Genomic DNA, 17156 nt, shown 5'->3' with positions numbered 1-17156 from the left:
AGGATGGATAGGGAGTGGATTGCGAGGATGGATTGGGAGTGGGCGGTGCTGACTCCCTGGGATTACTTGCTTGGGTCTCCTGGGGAGAGGACTGGGCTGGAGATTGTGGACTCATCAAGCCGAAGTGGGTGGTAAAATCCACTAAATGATTGTGGATTTAGATTGTCCAGAATCTGCATAAAATGACTGAGGACTCAACACAGCTGCTTGAGGGATAGACTGGAGGAGTTTGACAAAGAAAGGCTGGGGAGAGAGGAAGGGACCCAGAATCAAGGTGTGGTTTGGAAGTGAGCAGAGCTGTTTCAGCTAAGGAGCTAGTAAACAGTTCTGTCCTAGGGGTTGGGGGCCTGGCATTTGGCTGAGTGGAGAGGACACACATTCACACCTGTGCAGAGCCAAGTGGGTATGCATGGACACAAAGTAGCAGTCAGCGGGCAAGATCGGCTCCCTTCTGCAGCCCCAACCCAGAACGAAGTGGCGCCCCAATTGCCTTCTGTGTCTATCTAGAAGGGATACCTGCTAGGAGGGACGAGGTCTCTTCTAAGACTCCTGGTCTCTCCCCTTTAATTTCCCCTTTGGGCCCCCCGTGTCCTGTGTGACCAGGACACAGGAGGTCACTCTAACCTGTCTGGCTGTGTGACCGTGGCACTGACATGCACAAGGGTTATTTTGCCCCAGTACAAGGGGACCAGGGCAAGTGCTCTCCAGATGGGATTTTAGTTGCACAGTTGTGAGTTACTTAGTCCAGAGCAAGCTTCAAAGCATAGAGCAGTGCCTGATGCTCCCAGCAGTTATACTGTCCTCTCCAACTCCAGGTCTTCCCATGGTTCCAGTTCCGGGGGATGGAGATGGTTTCAGGAATGGTTTCCATCCTTTCTTATCCTACTTTCTCCATGGCTGTGCAGCCATACCCTGGCTCTCTCTTTGCTCCTTGGGCTTGTAAAGAAGCAGGATTCTTTAGTGGGGATTAGTCTTATTTTTCGGCTTCATGTTAGTGCTGCCCCCAACAGCCCCCTGAACCCTGACTTGCAGGGTCCACCAGGAACATCCCAAACCAGCCTCTCACCAATTCTTGCTCAGAACAGTTTTCTTGATGCCCATCAGCGGCTTCCCAGGATATAGGAATTGTTGGGCCAGTCCCACCCTGGCTCCTTCCATACCATACCACTCCTGCCTCAGGGCTTTTGCACATACCTTCTGTTCCAGAGGCAGAATCATCTTCCCACCCTGACATCCCAATTCTTGGCTCTTTACCTCATCTTCTTAACACCTCCTGACCTTTCTCAAGGGCTATATCTTCAGGGCTCTGAACTATGCTTTAATTATACGTTTATTCATGGGAACATTTGCTAACTCTCTATCTCACCCAGGGACCACACCTTTCCTCTCCACAGTATATCCCCAGATCTTGGCCCAGGTCTCAGTGAGGAGTAGCTCCTCCCGTCCATAAATGGTTGAAAGAATGGAGCAGCTGGTGACCTCTTTTTATGAATGCCCACATTTTTCACAGGGGATAGATGTGTTTCTTTTCCTGCTAGAAGGGAGATGTGACTCACCCTAGAACAAGCTTGTGTGCTGCTTTGTAGCTGTAACACCCCAAATTCTTCCAGCAGTACCCCTGGATGGAACGTGAAGAAGCACTATTTGAGAGTCAAGCCATGGCAGTTTCTCATGCACATTTAACTCCTGTTATCCCTCTGCAGCCTGGGCTGGTCAGCATTAGGTAGGGGGAACTGGGAAGTCACTGGGCCAAACACTTCGGAACTCTCTGGCTGGAAATGGGACTGAACCAAAAGGTGGCTTGGCTTTGGAGTTCTGAACTATCCTTCCCCAAATAGGCTTGCAAAGCCTGGGCTTGACGTGTCATCACTAGTAGGTGCTCTAAAAAGCAACACAGAGAGGTGGCCAAAAGGCAGGATTCAAGGTCATTTGGAGGGATGAATGTACCTGCCTAAGGACATGGGCCTAGAAAGGGATGTGTGTGTGGTTTTTTTTGTTTTTTTCTTTTTTTCTTTTTTGAGATGGTGTCTTGCTCTGTCGCCCAGGCTGGAGTGCAGTGGCGCGATCTCGATCTAGTTTCACTGCCAGCTCCGCCTCCTGGGTTCACACTATTCTCCCGCCTCAGCCTCCCAAGTAGCTGGGACTACAGGCGCCCGCTATCACGCCCGGCTAATTTTTTGTATTTTTAGTAGAGACGGGGTTTCACTGTGTTAGCCAGGATGGTCTCGATCTCCTGACCTCGTGATCCACCCGCCTCGGCCTCCCAAAGTGCTGGGATTACAGGCATGAGCCACCGCGCCCGGCCGGGGTGTGGTTTTAAACCTGCCACCTAGAACACATGAAAAGGGAAAAGGACAGTTGTAATGCTGTCCTCAGTTTATAGAGGAAAAGACAGGAACGGAAGGGTTAGGCATGCAAATGGGCAAGATTTGAGTCTGACTTTGGAGAAGGAGCTTTAGCATTCACAGGAGGCCCACAGACTTCAGGACTGGGCCAGAGTGGCATCCATGCAGCCAAGTCCCATGATTAAGGGGTCAGAACTGTCCCCCCAGGAGTCTCCCTGAGGGGATGCTCTTTGGGTACTCTTTCTTATTAGCTATTTACGGTTCCTTTAGTGGTTCCAAAGCCTTCTTGAGTTCATGTATATTTCCTGCCTTGGGGTTTTGAGACCTGACTATTTATTAAAATAGTTCAATTATCCAGGGCAGAGCTGGAAGAGACTTCAGGATCATCTAGTCCATCTCCCTAATTTCACAAATGAGGAAACAGACCTAGAACTGGGGGCAGCAAAGGCAGGGCTGGGTTTCTTCCTAGCAGTACCCATCATCCCTGGCTTGAGGTTTGTAAGGAAGTTCTCCGTGGCCCTACCTAGGTTTGGACAATCACAGCCTTTCTCAGTAGCCACCCCTCCACCCCGCCCGGCCATACACACACCTTGACTGAGGCTGGACAGCCTCCATCTCAGCATGGCTCCTGGCTACTGACACTTGCGTTTCTTTGGTTTCCACCGGTACCTGGCCACTGTCCCTTCCTACAAGCTCTGCCCCAATAGTAAGAGCCAATTTCTTGAGCACTCGCTATGAGCTAAGCCTCCCATGAGGTCAGTCTTCTAATCACCACGTTCCCACGTGAGGAAATAGACTCAGGAGCTGAGTGCAGAGATGTGCTCCAAGCCGCGTCACAGGCAGGGTTGCCGAGCCAGGATTTACATCTTCACATTCAAAGTTCGTCATTGTGAATTTTGACTCTTGGGGACTGGGCTGCCGATGGGGCGGTACTGCTCCTGGCAGGGCCAGAGTTGAATGGGGCTTGAAAAGGGGGTTCATGGCAGCAGATCTATGGTTCAGGTGAGGGCCATCCCCCCAGCTCCCCACCTGACTCTAGCTGAAAATGACAACTACAACTGGAGCTGGCTCCTGCGCCCACGACACAGCCATTCATGCTTTTGGTGCACATTCCCCTTAATTACCAAAGTTCCCAATTAACGTGGGCTGCTGTGTCTGGTGCTGGGTTATTTTCTCCTATTTTTCCGTTCCTCGGAGTTTACTATTGCAGAGAGACACCAGGTCTGTCATTGTGTCTGTCTTGCTCCCTTCCCACCCTAACCAGAGGGAAACCGAAAAGCAACAGCTGATGGCAATCTGCTCCGGCGCTTGCACGCCCCCTCGGCGGCGGTCTCCTGTTGCTTCTCGGAGCTTGACTGCCCTTTGGAAAAATCTCTCCGCCCCTCGAGAGGAGAGGGGAGCAGAGGACGCGCGCAAGCACGGAGCGGGAGGACGGGCAGGGAGAGGAGGAGAAGGGGTTTGCGCGCGGCCGCTACCCAGAAGCCTGCGGACGGCAGCACGGAGTGGGCTGTCCCCGCGCCCCGCCCCGAGCGAGCCCCCCGCCCCCGCCCCCGCAGGACGCGCCTCCCAGCCAGCCCGACTCCTAGGAGGAGGGGAGGCGGGAAAGCAGCTCAAGCCTCACCCACCGCCCTGCCCCCAGCCCCGCCACTCCCAGGTTCCTCGGGACTCGGCGGGTCCTCCTGGGAGTCTCAGAGGGGACCGGCTGTGCAGGTAGGCGGCTGGGGAGGTGGGTAAAGTTGGCTCCTTTTTTCGAGGAGGAGCGAGGCTCACTGGGGACCGATCTCTGGAGCGCCGGGAGCGCAGGGTTTCGTTTGTTCAGTGGGTGTGTGCGGACCTCCACGGTCAGCAGCGCCGCGGTCCCCGCCTGGGCAGCGGGAAACCGGGCTGGGGATGTAAACAAGGAGATCGGCGTCGGAAGAGAGAGCAGCCTCTAGGAGAGGCAGGCTGTGGCGCTGGGGGTGACGCTGGTGGCTGGGAATTGCTCTCGATACTGCCTTGAGCTTGGGGTCAGGGTTTTCAGGAGAAGGGGAAAGGGCTGCGCCCACCCTTTTATCCATGAGGAGTTTTCCCTTTGTTACTTGGAAGCTGTGGACAGTTGGCGGAGCGTGGGGAATTACGGACGAGAGCGTGTGGCTGGGTGTGAGTGTGGACACATGAGCGACACAAAATGGAACTTGCTGGTTTGGTGCTTGGGGAAGGTGGGGCTGGGCGGTGGGCACTGGATGGGGGCGCAGGGAAAGAAGGATTCTAGAGCTCGAGGATTCATGAGAGTGCATCGTTTTTTTCCCCTCCTTCTTGTCTATGCATCCAATCCTGTTTCCTTTCCGGGGGGCCCTGGGGTCCCCCATTGCCCCCTTTCCCCAGCAGGGCTGGCCCTGGCAAAGCCTCCGCTATTGTGTCTCCCGGGCTTCCGTGGAGAGTTGGGTGTGCAGCCTGGGGCTCCCAGCGCTGGCTTCTGGCTCTTACAAGTGGTGGTTGGTAGAGGAGGCACCCGAGGGTGGGAGCTGGGAGCAGCCTCGCTGGAAACATGGGCCTGCCTCGTCACCTGCTGCAAGCCTGCACGCTCACGGGACCGTGGCTACTGGAGGCTTCTCCCCACCAGTGTGCCCTCTGCCTCCACTTCCTTTGTCTCCGTGGCTTCGTGCTCTCTCGCTGGGCTAGGATTTCCAGCTTTGAATATGGATCAGTGGACATCTTAGGCCCTCTCTGAAAGGAGCCCCCACTGGGGATCCAGCCACCCTCATATTACGAATGTGTATGTCTATGTCCGCAACTTAGCCTTTTGCACGTGACTTGCCTGGTGGTTGCTATGGAAACTCCTCCATTTCTCAGCCTCCCTCTTTCTCCTGCCCATTCCTCACCTCCATATCTCCTCCCCTCCCCCCAATATGGTTGCCTAGATACTGGTTATCCCTGGCTAGGAGACCTAGATATCTGGCTCCTACACCCAATTGCAGTGGCCCCTTACTCACACCACCCACTTCACACACACTGCACATCACCAGCACCACAAACACATACAGACATATACCACACTACGCAATCAACACACCCTCACACTCACACCACACATACACATACATCATACCTATACACACATACACACCAAACACACTGCATATATACCGCACCACCACACACCACCTCCAATGCTACACTGACACCCTACCCTCGCACTGTGCATGCGCGCACACACACACACACACACACACACTACGTCTACATAAGTCTCAGGCTGGGCTGCGGCAGGGGAGAGAGAGGGGAGTTTCCTTCCTCATCCAGCCACCTCCCTAGGTGTGCAGAGGGGAAGATGTGGAGGCTCAGGAAGCCCAGAAGGAAAACCCTAACATCTCCCTAGGAACCCTGCAGAAGAAGCTGGAGGAAAACGCACTGCCAGATTCCCTCAAAAGAGGAGCCCCTTCCCTAAACCTGGAAGGGAAGGTTGGATAAAGATTGGGCGCAGCCCTTTTCCCTCCTCCTCAAAGCCCTAGTCTGGAGCTCCAGGTGTTAACGAGAGCCAGGCTGGGCACCAACCAGAATTTCAATCTCTTCACTGCCGCTGCTCTCTTCCCTGACCCAGAGAAAGCCTGAGGCTCTGGGAGCCATCCTCACCAGCAGAGGATCAGGCCAGCGCTGGGACCATCAGAGGCTCTGAGCCCCCACAAAGGAGAGAAGGAAAAGTGGTTACTGTTCCAGGAAAGCTGAGGAGGCCAGACCAGGGAGGTAGGAAGGGGAGGGAAACCAGAAAGAGGCAAGGAGAGGGGCCACAGGAGTCAATAAAGTGAAAGTTAGGGCTACCCACCGTTGCCTGGGGTTCAGGCCACCCTCTCTTCCTGGCACGTTTTCCTGCTTCCCGCTTGGCTCCTCCAACCAAATCTGTGCATCTAGGAGAGGAAGTGGATGTGCAAAGGGCTCTAGGCTTGCCAGGGTTCTCCCAAGATGTGTGGCTTCTACAGTTGTTGGAAGGTAGGCTCCTGGGGGAAGAATTTGCTTCCTGGCTTCCATTGGATCTTCAGACTGACCTGACGACCCATTTCATTCAGTCATTCAAGGAACTGTTTTAAGTGTCTACTGTGTATTAATTGCTGGGGACATGAAGGTGAGGAGGGAGACACAGTCCCTGACATTGGAATCCTAGGTTTCTCAGAGCTGGAAGAGGCCTTGAGGGAGCATCCAGTTGAAACACAGTGGGGGAAACTGAGGCTCAGCGGTCACATGGCCAGTAGCACCTGAGGCCTTCTAACTCCTCAGCCAGGATTTCGGTCTTCACACTGCCTGTCCTGCATCCCTTGCTTTCTTTTCTCAGTCACCATCAGAGATGGTGGGTCGATGAAACTCTTTGGAGGGAGAGCCTTTGGTCAGCTGGTGACTGGGACGCCCTTCCAAAGTGAGGGTCCCCTAGTGGGCGGGGACAACTGGGGAGCCTGCTTCACTACGTTTTCTTGGAAGGCGAAGCTGGAAGGTGTGGCAAGGAGAGCAGGGAGAAGGGGCAGTTCCTAGACCCTGGAAATTCCCCGACAGCCTTGGGGGAGTCAGCCCACCAAGATCTCCCCTAAATAAGAGCACCTCCTCTCTTCCTGCCAACCTTGTTGGACTTAGTCAGCTGCCATCTGGATGGCAGACTGTGCCAGGCAGCCCCCCAAGACTCACCTTTGAACAAATCACCTTCTGAGCACCCTGGAGGAAGCAAACCAGTCATGAAAGGCACAGCTTGAAGGAGGCAGGGAGCCTGAAGTGGAAAGGCCGGGTTCCAGCCCCAGCTCTGCCCCTGAGCTTCCACGCTACTCACAGGCAAATGCATTCATTGCACAAATACCCCTTTGGATGCAAACTGGGCTTCTAGTGAAATCCAGAAATGGCTTAGACTGCTCTTCAGCAACTGAAAGCCTTTCGGATTTTAGACCTTTGTTTCTGCATCTGTCAATAGTGGGGTTAGATTCATGATTTCCAAGGCATGTCTTCCTCTAAATTTGTGTGGATTATACAGTCTTGAAAGAGATCTGTTTTCTCTCCAGGTACCAAATAGTACTCATTTCAGAATACAAGGCTGCAGCTGAGCTGAGCAGGAAGGGGCTGGGCTCAGGTTACCCTGGAGAAAACCCCCTTTTCACCCAGTGTGGCGGAAGGTGACCAAGAAGCTGAAACCAAATTTTTTTCTTTAGGGCCAAGGGAGCTGGCTCCTCCTGGACGCTGTGGTCTACCTGGCCTTTTCTACCAGGCTGCACACTGGGTGGGGTCTTTAAATAGTTATTCTCTGGAGAGGACAGGGCTGTCATTTTGGTGGTCCAAGAAATCTTCTCCAGGGAGAAGCCCTGGCCAGCTGGAGAGTTGCAATGCGAGGGGCCGGTCGGGAACACAGTGCTCTGACACTGTCCCTGATGAGAGGCAGGACATCTCTGGCCGAAACAAAAGCATGGAACCAATTTGGCAGCATCATCTCTGCTCCAGAATCGGCGGAGGGAGAGGCCCTGACCTGGGAAGGGATGAAACCAGTTTGGAGGCTGCACAGGAACATGTTTGTTACAAAGATGTGGGAGGGAGCACACAGCCTGGGAAGGGGCTGGGGCCCCACGGACCAGGCTGGGGCCATGGGAATAGGGCTGCTCCAGCTCAGAATATGTGATGTGGGCAGAGAGGGCCAAGGATGAAGGGATGTCGTTAGAAGGACAGTGACCCCCCACGCAGCTGGAGGACAAAGCCAGGCCCGTACTGAGAGACCAGAGGCTAAGGTTTCAAACTGTCCCATTCACCCTTTTAATAAAGGTTCCCCTCGTAGGTCAGGCAGGCCCTGTGGGCTTCTGAGGTTTCTCCTTCGCTGGAGCCCTCCTGCTCAGGTGGGTCAACTGGCTTATCCTGTTCCATCTTCTCTCCCACTGCCCACCTCACGTCCACCTCCTTCCAGGAGGCTCTGCGACCTTCTTCCTCCATAAGAAGAGCCCCTCTATGCAATCACGGGTGCACTTATGCTCACACACACTTTCCCTTCCTCACCATACATAATCTCCCACACCCGACAGGGAGGCAGGGGCTCGCACATTCCCACACGCCCTCTCTCCTCCCCAAAGAGCTGCAGTCTCTCAGACCATGGTGATGGCCTCTGAACGTCCACCCTCTCAGCCCACTCCATTTTACCCGCTGATGTGACAGCTCAGGTCCAGGTTTGCCACTCCTCTGCTCAAAAACCTCCCCAGGCTCGACTGTGCCTATTAATAAGCACAGGTACGTGGTGCGGGCACTCCAGGCTCAGCGCGACCTGGCTGCAGCCACCTCTGCAGGCACCTTCTCCAGATGGTCATCCGAAGCCTGGTACTGTCTCCCCCTGTGCCTGAGCTCAGGCCCTTGCTGGAATGTGCCGAGTAGAGGGTGGCAGTCTTTGTAGACACACAAACTTGGATTCTAACCTGGATTCTGATGCTGCCTAGATTTCTTCACTTTCCTAAGCCTCAGTTTCCTTACCTGTGAAATGAGTGTGAGGACAGTAGGAGGTGAGTTGTGCACAGGGCTCAGCATGCTGCCTAGCACAGAGTAAACACTCAGGAGATATCAGCTGCTGTGGTAATGGTAGTCATGACACATTGCTAGGATTATTCGAATGGCATTATTATTGTGATATCATCCTTCGCGGCTCCTCCCAAGTGTTGATTCTTTCGGGTAATTCTTCCATATTCGCAATAAACAGGCATTAAAATTCCCAATAAACATACTCCTCCTATATCGTGAATGTCCTGTTAGTTCTTCCTTGAGAGCACACACCTGCATTTTAGCTACGGATGGACATGCCCTGCCCCCCGCCCCCCGCACTCCACTGCACCTCCTCTCAGTGGCAGATCTGTTCTCCCCACAGTGCCTGGCACAGTGTCAGACACATGGAGAAAGCCCAGTGAGCAGCGTGTATGCTGTGACACGCGTGAGGAAGAGTCCTCACCACCAGGAGGTGTGGACACCCGGTTGCCCTTCCCGGCTGTCTCCCAAGCCCTGGTGCACACCGTGCGTTCCCAAGATGCACATCCCTTTATTACCATGTGTCATCTCAGCCTCCCAGTTGCTTTGCTAGAGTCTAGAAACTAAGAATTTGACCCCATCTGAGGTCTGAGAGTTGCTTAAAACCTGAAGTCAAAGGAGAGAGGCTGATTCATCACAGCATTTTGATAGTTGGGATTTGACAGAGGCCCAGAGATTAGAAATGAGGCAATGGAGGATGGAGAATACCGAGAAAGTTTTAAATGCCTGAAAAAATTCCCTACAGATCTTTTGGTTGTTCTGAGCTTAGGATGGATTTGACATAGAGGGATAATGATGCTGAAGCGTCCATTCATTCACACATCAACATTTATTGAGCGGCTGCTGTGCTCAGTGCTGGGGATCCAGAGATGGCCAGGGTGTGCCTGTGCTCCCAGGGCACTGTGGTGTGATGGAGACATACACTGGTGACAGCCCTACGTGGGAAGGGATGTGGTCCTTGGCTCTCTGGGGATGAGGATGCACTGGGGGGAGGGAGGGGAAAATGTGTTTCCTGAAACAGAGACAGAGTCAGGTCAACAGCCCCCTCCTCCAAAGACAGAGTCAGGTCAACAGCCCCCTCCTCCAAAGACAGAGTCAGGTCCACAGCCCCCTCCTCTGAAAGTAGGGCACGTTTCTGGGTATCCAGGCCCGTGGGTCAGGGTTCATCTTCTTGCCACTTCTACCCCTAAAAGGGAGACAATATGAAATTGTACAAAGTGCCCTGTAGGCTGAAACACGCAGGCCAGAGCTGTTCTAAAGAGGTAGGCAGAGAGAGCAAAGGGGGCTGCCTGGTGCTGTGGCCTGGCTGTGGGCAGGGTGGCGTGGGCCTGGCTTCTGGGTTCCTGGCCCTGGCAGCTGCTCTGGGTTTCTGTGTCTGCTGCTGGGACTGCTGTCTGTCCTGTCTTGAATGGGCCTTTGTCAGCAGGTGTGTGGGGGAGGTGATCCCATCCTGGCCTGACTCCATCACACCCTGCTGGGGCCCCAGCCTGTGGGTTCTGTGCAATACCACTCGCCATTCAGACTCTCTGGAGCCAGACCGAGATTTCCTGGGGAGCCAGAGAGGCCTCAGCCACTGTGCTGGCAGGCAGGAGGCCTGAATCCCACCCTGACTCCCTCTGGACAAGGCGCGGCATTGGCCCGTGCCTGAGTTGGCCTCGCAGTACTGTTCTGTGTGCCTGCTTCTGAGGGCTGTTGTGAGAAGTCCATGGGTGATGGCTGGGATGCCACAGAGTCACGGTTGTCAGTGACGGTGAGGTGACAGCAAGACCTGGGAAGGGAGCTGGGGCCCCAGGGACCAGGCTGGGGCCATGAGAATGGGACTGCCCCAGTTCAGAATATCTGGTGTGGGCAGAGAGGGCCAAGGATGAGGGGATGTGGTTGGAATGACAGTGACCCGCATGCAGTTGGAGGACAAAGCCAGGCCTGCACTGAAAGACCAGAGGCTAAGGTCTCTGTCTCCACCATGCCTCTGCTCGTGGTCCAGCTTGGGATCTTTCCAGGGAGACTTCCAGAAAACAGGCCTGGGTTTGTGATTTGTGAATTCTGTTTCTGTTTCTAAGGAAGAGGTCTTATTTCTTTTCACAGTCAGTTATTTTCTCTCTCTCTCTCTCTCTCTCTCTCTCTCTCTCTCTCCCCCCTCCTCTTCCTCTGTCCAAGTTTCTCTTCCCTAGAAGGAACTTCATGTTTTCATGTTAACGGTAAAGGTGCCTCCAGGTTAAACTAAGTCCCCTGCGATATGACAAAGAGAGTTTTGCCTCCACCCTGTGCAGCTGGGCTGGGTTGGGTCTGGGCCAGTTGAGTCCAGGGGACCTGACAACTCGGCCTAGGTGCCCTAGTGGTGGGAGTGTCCCTCTTCCAAGAAAGAGGGATGGAGGGGCAGCATTCCAGCCATTGGGCTACTGAAGGCGCCTGACAGGAGAGGGAAAGGCCACCCTGGGAGGTGTCAGCCACAGTGATGCGCCGGGCGGAGGTGCGCTGTCCTGCTCCTAGACTGTCCAGCTGCCTTCCTGGCAGCTTGGGGAATTCAGCAGTGTCTGCAGCCTCCTTGAGCCCTGGACTGCTGGAATTTCACCACCCTCTGCTCTGTCCTTTCCTTTGCCAGGCTCTGAGTCCAGTCTCCTCATGGCTCCTCTCTGGAACCTTGCTGACTGGGCGGGGACAGCAATCATTTCAAGTTAGGTGATTTAACAATAATTGATGCTTAATTGTTTATTTGATGGGCATTTAAAATGCAAATTGAGGGAACTGGGTGCATTTTCCACTGATGGATCTGTGGCCTCTGGTCGACCCAAAGCACTTGTTTTAAAAGACAGCTTAAAAAGCCCTTGATGGCTGTTTGTTTGCTCCGTGGCTCTGAACCAGAGAAGCCAAACTCCTGTTACAGATTCATCAAACGCCGAGAAAGCGAGCAGGCGCCTTGTGCTGGGATGAGGTTGAGGATTGCTTTTGTTTTTAACTGAATTTTTGAATTTTTATTATTTTTCTAAGAATAGACTATCTTTTTAGAACAGTTAGATTTACAGAAAACTCGGGCAGATCGTATGAGTTCCAATTTTCTCCCCTGACATGCAGTTTCTGCTATTATTACGATCTTACATTAGGGTGGTACATTTGTTACAATTAATGAACCAATATTGGTACAATAATATTGACTAACATTGACACTTTATTAAAATGTCGTTCATTTGTACCTTATGTCCTTTTTCTGTTCTAGGATCCCATCCAGGATACCACACTCCATTGAGTCGTGCCTCTTTAGGTGCCTCTGGGTCGTGACCGTTTCTCAGGCTTCCCTTGTTTTTGATGTCTTTGACAGTTCTGAGGGTCACCCATCAGGTGTATTGTAGGATGCGGCCCTGATGGGATTTGTCCGATGTTCTCCTCGTGATTAGACTGGAGTGATGGGTTTTAGGGAGGAAGATCACAGAGAGAAAGTGCCGTTTTCATCGCATCACACCAAGATGATACAATCAGTATGATTCATTGCTGTTGACGTTGACGGGACTGGGTTTTCCATCCCTTTCATGCCCCCTGTGCGGCACAGTTTCAAGGCCTGGTGATTGGAGCTGTGTTCTCTTCGCTCCATACCAATCCATCAGCCGGCACTTTCGGCTGCCCTCACCATCCCGGGTGAGGACAGATCATGGGGTAGCACAGAGACTTTTCTGATAGGAGAATCTTAACGAAGCGAGCATGAGACAGAATGTGCAATGTGCCAAATTAGTGCCAACAACAGGCAACAGGCGCTCTTGGAGTCTGGAGAAAGGGGTCTACGTGGAGTGGCAGCTGGACAAAGATAGCATTTATTAACCTTGGCTGCACATCAGAATGAGTGGGGGAGATTCTCAAAATTACCGATGCCTTGGCTACACGGCCCGGCTTTAGAGCTGAGTGTGGTTGAGTTGATTTCCAGGCATCTTTTTTCTTTTCTTTCTTTCTTTCTTTTTTTTTTTTTTTTTTTTCTGAAGCTCTTCATGTGATCCTAAGGTACAACCAGAGTTGAGAACTGGAATAAACAAGGAAGGGAAGGGTATTTAAGTAGAAGGAACAGAATACACACAAAGGCACGCAGTTAGAGACACATGTGACGGAAGATGGAAAGTAGACCATCTTAGCTGAAAATAATGAGAAGATACTGGAGGGATAGAAGAGAGGTACACTTAGAGGTTTTCATATGCCAAAAAGAAGTTTGGATTCTAAAGAACTAAATAGGACATAGAGGCACCACTGAATGCCTTCGAGTTTGGGAGGGAGGTATTCAGAATACACTTTAGACAGGTTAGTCCTGCAGTAATCAGTGTCCAGGACAGAGGGGAAGGAGGAGGTTAAAGATGGGTCCAGCTACTACACTATTAGGTAAGTTACTCGGAGGAGTGATGGAAAGGAAGTTCCGATTAGAGAGATATTGCAAGTGCAAGCATGGCTAGGACTTTGCCACAGATGCAGTGTGGAGATGGGGAAGGAGAGAGGAACCCTTGGAAACTTGGTGAGTCTATAAGCTCTGTCAGGCAGGGAGGCAGGGACGGTGTCTGTGTTGCTCACTGCAGTGTTCTCAGTGTTGAGTGAAGTGCCCGGAAAACATTAGGCCATCAATAAATATTTGTTAACTTGGTTGCTGGAAGGATAAGGGTGCCATTGTTTCCAAAATTACACCTTGTTCCAAAAGTACTCTCTTTCTCCCCCAGTTTCTCCACCTAAATGCAGGCAGATTTCTCTGCTGTGGAAAGCAATCTGATTAAATAACTCAGGCCAAGATATAAATGACTGTTAGGATTGGGAGTATTTCTCTTGTAGTGATGTCGTGACATTTAAACGTCTCTCCTAAGGAAGAATTGTTGTGGAGGCAGATACATTTTTGAGTAGGGGTGGCCTTTATTTCAATTCTACACCCTCATCTAATTCTGAGCTATACCAGAAAAGAACGTGATCTGCAGCTTTGCAGCCCACTGGTGAAAGGCTGCTGGCTAGTAGTTCTGTTGGCATCCACCGTGAGCTGAGCTCCAGTGGACAGGATAGCCTACAACTGGTCTGGGACTCCATCCAGTGCTCAGCATAAATGCACTGGTATTGTGCTAGGCAAAGTGCAGCAGGGAACCCAGCAGCTGTGAGATGGACAGAGGCTGAGAGGGACACAGGAGTGTGCTGATGCCAAAGCTCAGCTGGGAGTGATGGGGCATCGCTGGGAACAGCTGGGATCCAACAATGGGTAGCAGACTTGCCAAGACCTCTCCTCTCAACAGGCCCCAGGGTCCCAGCCTTACCCCAACCTCAGTCATAGTCAGCAGAACAGAGTTGGGCAAGAAAATGTGAAAGGGGGAAAAAGGGGATAATGCATGCCAAAGTTTGAAAAGCTGTATTTTGGGTTATTCTCCCCTGGCCTGGGTAAGAACACCCTCATCAAGTAAGTCCAGCCTGATCAGGAGTTAGGCTCAACTTTTTTTTTCCCATCACCTATACCTATTTTTTCCCCTAGTTTTTTTTTAGTATGATAAAATACACATAACATAAAATGTACTATCATTTTTAAGTGTACATTTCAGCGGCGAGGCAAGTATATCTATATTGTTGTGAAACCATCACCACCATCCATCTCCAGAACTCCCTTCCTCTTGTGAAACTGAAACTCCATACCCATTAAACACTCACTCCCCACTTCCCCCTTCCCGGAGCCCCTGGCAACCACCATTCTCCTTTTTGTCTCTGATTTTGATTACTCTAGTGCCTCAAAAAAGTGGTATCATACGGTACTTGTCCTGTGACTGGCTTATTTCACTTAGCATCTCGTCCTCAAGGTTCATCCATGTTGTAGCTGGAACCAATAAGGATGTGGAAAGATGCTCAGCCTTACACAGGCACTCTTTTTTTTGTTTTTTGTTTTTTTTTGAGATGGAGTCTTGTTCTGTCGCCCAGGCTGGAGTGCAATGGCACGATCTCACTGCAACCTCCACCACCCGGGTTCAAGCGGTTCTCCTGCCTCAGCCTCCCGGGTAGCTGGAACTACAGGCACACACCACCACGCCCAGCTAATTTTTAGTATTTTAGTAGAGATAGAGTTTCACCATGTTGGCCAGACTGGTCTCGAACTCCTGACTTCAGGTGATCCACCTGCTTCGGCCTCCCAAAGTGCTGGGATTACAGGCGTGACCCACCGTGCCTGGCCAGGATGCTCAACCTCACCACGGGCACTCTTACGTTCCTCCTCAGCCTCTGTCCATTTCACAGCTGCTGGGCACAAGATTCATCCATGTGTCAGAATTTCCTTCCTTTTTAAGGTTGAAGAATATTCCTCTATGTGTATATACCGCGTTTTGCTTATCCATGAATCCACCGATGAACACCTGGGTTGCTTCTGTGTTTTAGCTATTGTGAATAATGCTGTTGTGAACATGGGTTTACAAATATCTCTTCAAGGCTCTATTTCCAATTCTTTTGGGTATGCATCCAGAGGTGGAATTGCTGGATCATATGGGAATTCTATTTTTAATGTTTTAAGGAACCACTCTACTGTTTTCCACGGTAGCTGTGCCATCTTACATTCCTAGCAACAGTGCACAACGGTTCCAATTTCTCCACATCCTTACCAACACTTGTTATTTTCTTTCTTTTTTTTATAGTAGCTATCCTAACGGATGTGAGGTGGTATCTCATTGTAGTTTTGATTTGCATTTTCCTAATTATTATTGAGGTTAAGATCGTTTCATGTGCTTATTGGCCATTTGTGTATCTTCTCTGGAGAAGTGTTAGTTCAAGTTATTTGCTCATTTTTGAATTGGATTGTTTGCTTTTTTTGTTGTTGCGTTTTAGGAAGTCTCTATTAATTCCTTATCAGATGTATGATTTGAAAATATTTCCTTCCACTCTGTGGTATTTTTACTCTGTTGATTGTGTCTTCTGATGCACAACATTTTTATGTTTTTATAAAGTCCAATTTTTTGGCCAGGCGTGGTGGCTCTTGCCTGTAATCCCAGCACTTTGGGAGGCCGAGGCTGGCGGATCACGAGGTCAGGAGTTCAAGACCAGCCTGACCCACATAGAGAAAACCCTGTCTCTACTAAAAATACAAAAACTAGCTGGGTGTGGTGGCGGAAGCCTGTAATCCCAGCTACTCGGGAAGCTGAGGCAGGAGAATTGCTTGAACCCCGGAGGTGAAGGTTGCGGTGAGCTGAGATTGAGCCATTGTACTCCAGTATGGGCAACAAGGTGAGACTCCATCTCAAAAAAAAAAAAAAAAAAGTCCAATTTGTATATTTTTTTTGTTTTGTTGGCTGTGCCTTTGTTGTCATATTCAAGAAACCATTGACAGATCCAATATCATAAAGCTTTTGCTGTGTTTTTTTTTGAAGAGTTTTAAGTTTTAGGTTTTACGTGTAGGTCATGGATCCAGTTAGGTTAAATTTTGTGTATGGTGTTGAGTAAGGGTCTACCTTTATTCTTTTGCATTTGGTTTTCCTGGCACTTACTTGCTGAAAAGACTGTCTTTTCCCCATTGAATGGTCTTGGCACCCAAGTCAAAAATCTTTTGACCACATATGTGAGGGTTATTTCTGGACTTTATCCTACTCTATTGGTGTATACATGTCTGTTCTTATGTCACACACTGTTTTGATACTGTAGCCTTGTAGTAAAATTTGAAATCAGGAAGCTTGAGTCCTTCAGCTTTGTTCTTTTTCAGGATTTTTTTGGCTATCCAGGGTCCCTTGAGATTCCATATGAATTTTAGCATAGATTTTTCTATTTCTACAAAGAAAAGTCATTGGGATTTTGATAGGGATTGCATTAAATCTATAGATCATTTTGGGTAGTATTAATTTCTTTAAAATATTAGGTCTTTAAATCTACAAACATGGACTATTTTTTCTGTTTATTTACATCTTCTTTAATTTATTTGAGAAATGTTTCTATTGCATGAGTTTCTCACGTTCTTGGTTAATTTCTAAATATGTTATTCCTTTTGATATTATGATATGGAATTGTTTTTTAGTTTCCTCTTCAGATTTTTTACTGTTAATGTATCGAAATGCAATTGTTTTTTGTGTGTTGACCTTGTGTCCTGCTACATTGCAGAGTTTATCAGTTCTTACAGTTTTTATATGTGATCTTTAGGGTTTTCTGTGTATAAGATGATACCATCTGTGAACAGAGATCATTTTACTTCTTCCTTTCCAATTTGGATGCCTTTTACTTATTTGTTTATTTTGCATAGTTGCTTTGGCTAGGACTTTCAATACTGTGTTAAATAGAAATGGTGAAAGTGGGCATCCTTGCCTTCTTCCTGATGTTAGAGGAAAAGCTTTAAGGCTTTCACCATTG

At 50.3% G+C, this 17156-nt stretch overlaps 1 protein-coding gene across 14 annotated transcripts in view; it reads left to right on the top strand.

Annotated features, from left to right (window-relative positions):
- The first annotated feature begins 3078 nt into the window (after nt 1-3078).
- FXYD6 (FXYD domain containing ion transport regulator 6) overlaps nt 3079-17156 on the top strand; it is a 40722-nt gene continuing 26644 nt past the window's right edge. For 9 of the 14 annotated variants that reach the window (XM_011964846.1, XM_011964835.1, XM_011964843.1 and 6 more), the window contains exon 1: nt 3470-4055. The gene's annotated coding sequence lies outside the window, so the exon portion shown is untranslated. Of the gene's footprint in view, nt 3348-3469; nt 4056-17156 lie in introns of those variants that run through there. The other 5 variants (XM_011964842.1, XM_011964838.1, XR_001004326.1 and 2 more) reach the window with 5 other exon arrangements.

This window comes from Mandrillus leucophaeus, unplaced genomic scaffold (genome assembly GCF_000951045.1).
Source record: "Mandrillus leucophaeus isolate KB7577 unplaced genomic scaffold, Mleu.le_1.0 Scaffold71, whole genome shotgun sequence".
In the NCBI taxonomy this organism is placed as follows: Eukaryota; Metazoa; Chordata; class Mammalia; order Primates; family Cercopithecidae; genus Mandrillus; species Mandrillus leucophaeus.
Note: the sequence above shows the minus strand (reverse complement) of the source record. Positions and strands in the feature narration are given on the sequence as shown.